Genomic DNA, 2,397 nt, shown 5'->3' on the forward strand with positions numbered 1-2,397 from the left:
ATGATAATTCATGATAAATACCCATTAAGAGATATTTGAAGTCGGATCCTAACAATTCCTTCCGGAACTATCAGATCTCCACTTACCTGCCCAACCAAGGCCATGGAGAGATTTCTCTGAACCGGCCACTCCATGGTTCAGTACCTCCACGTCTGATCAACATATAATAGGATTAATAATGCCCACCAGTTCCTGAGTCAATCAACCAACCACCCCACATGACTCAGAACTGATGAGTCTTCACACATACCTAACCGGCCATGGAACTATGTCCCACTGAACCTGATTAGTGTTGCTCTTACCACTGGTGCATCCTTTGATCAATCAGATCAGACACCTTGATCCATCATCCATGGATCAGGTCGTCCATCCTTGCCCATGATCAGATCACACACAGCCTTCCTTGTATAAACACACCAGCACAATACTTGTGGTCCATACCAACAAGTACCAGCCTTACTCCTCTCCTTTGCTTGCTGTTGGATCCAAACGAATTGGACCTTACACTCCACATGGTTCCTCTGTCTCTAGGACTCCCATGTGTCTCATCAGTGGGTCGGACTCATGGTTCACACCATGATCAAACCCAACACCAAACCATGATCCATCATTGATCACTATCCAATGAACAGCATCTAACCATCATCCCACATGGATGAGTTAGATCAGTTATGATCCGCCCCTTTGTCCAGGGTCTTGGATTCCTAAGACACATCACAATATACATTCCTCAAGGGGCGTGCCATGCCTGGCCTTGATCCCACCCCAAGAGACACAACACAGACATAAACATACACATAAACATAAGTAATCAACACATGTTACCTCATACTTGATCTTGCTAGACCTTGTGCTTCCCTGATCAGGTCCGGCCTTGTGCCTCTTGCACTTGTCTTATCAGGTCTTATCACATACCTCCAGTATTGATAAGATCCATACATGGGTCGCACCCATCATCCCTTCCATGGAACTTCCATGAAAACAGTTTCTGCACTGCATCCACCTTCAAGGCTGTACATGCCTTTGGGAGTGGAGTCCGGCCTTCTCCATTCTCTTCTGGCCATTTGCGTGTGTTACCATGATGTAGAGGAAGCCTAGGGTGTGTTCATCCATGATCAAACACCACCCAAGGGTCGTGCATCACTTCCCACTTCAGTACCCATGAAACTGCCTTTCTACACACCACTGCCCTTAAGGCTGCTCTTGGACTTTGAGAGTGAATCCGGTCATCTCCCTTCTTCCCTGGCTATTTGGATGTGTAGTAAGGATGTAGAGGAAGCCTATGGCGTGGCAAACCATAATCAAAACACACCAGAGGGTCGTTCTCAACTCCCCTCTTGATTGCCATCAAAACTGCCTCTTTGCTGCCTTCAAGCCTCTCTTGGTCTTGGATTGTGTAATCCGACCATCTCTCTGTTTTTCTCTGTTTTTCTTTGTGTTTCAGGAAGAAGAATGAAGCCCTGACGTGCCTGCAAAGGCACGGACTTGCCTTGTATTTATAGAAGAAGGGGTGGTTACTTCTTAACCATTGCATCCCTTCGGTTTCATTTCTGGCCATTGATTTAATCAATGGTCCAGATCACACCTGTTCGCCTATGGCAGTTACCAGACGTCCTTGACATGCCTAACTGCTCCTAGACATGTCACACACAAGCCTAGCTGGTTGCCCAAGCCCCTGGTTCAACCACAAGTGCCCACCGGCTCACCGGCACACCCGGGTGGTCCACATGGTCCGACCACTGTCCGGACCTGGCCCAACTGCCCAAGACTTGAACACTCAGTCTAGCTGAGTTGAGCTGATCCCCAGCTGACCCAGCTGAGTGAGCTAGTTCATCCAGCTCAGGGAGCTGACACACTCTTCAGTGAGCTACACTGAGCTGCACTACACTTCATCTAGCTGGTCGAGCTTGCTCACTGCATCGCCCAGCTGCCATACACTTTGTACAGCTCCTTTATACTTGTCTCCTTCTTGGTTTAGCTATATCTTAGCTTCCTGATGCCCTTAACCTTACTTCCAGGCCATGATACCCTTGTGTTTAGGTCACATGAGCTGACTGGTGCGTCTCCTTGCACCATGGTCGATCCTAAGGATCATATCCAGGATCAGGGACATGACAAGTCTCCCCCACTTAGAATGGATTCGTCCTCGAATCCAGTGGTGCTGTCGTCTTGCTTGATGCCAAAGGTTCCACCGAACTCTTTTGCATCATCATCCTTGTTCCATTTCACTGATCACCTTTTTGATCAATGTATGAACAAGTCTCCCCCACTTGGACGGAACTCACTTGATTCCGAACCAAGTGGTCTTCTCCTTTTACATATCACACCATAACAGACTTGTGTCACTGAACTCAACTTTCCAAGTTGCAGTCTAGTATACACCAAGTCAATTATTCT

The sequence above is a fragment of the Raphanus sativus genome, unplaced genomic scaffold (genome assembly GCF_000801105.2).
Source record: "Raphanus sativus cultivar WK10039 unplaced genomic scaffold, ASM80110v3 Scaffold0742, whole genome shotgun sequence".
NCBI classification, from domain to species: domain Eukaryota; kingdom Viridiplantae; phylum Streptophyta; class Magnoliopsida; order Brassicales; family Brassicaceae; genus Raphanus; species Raphanus sativus.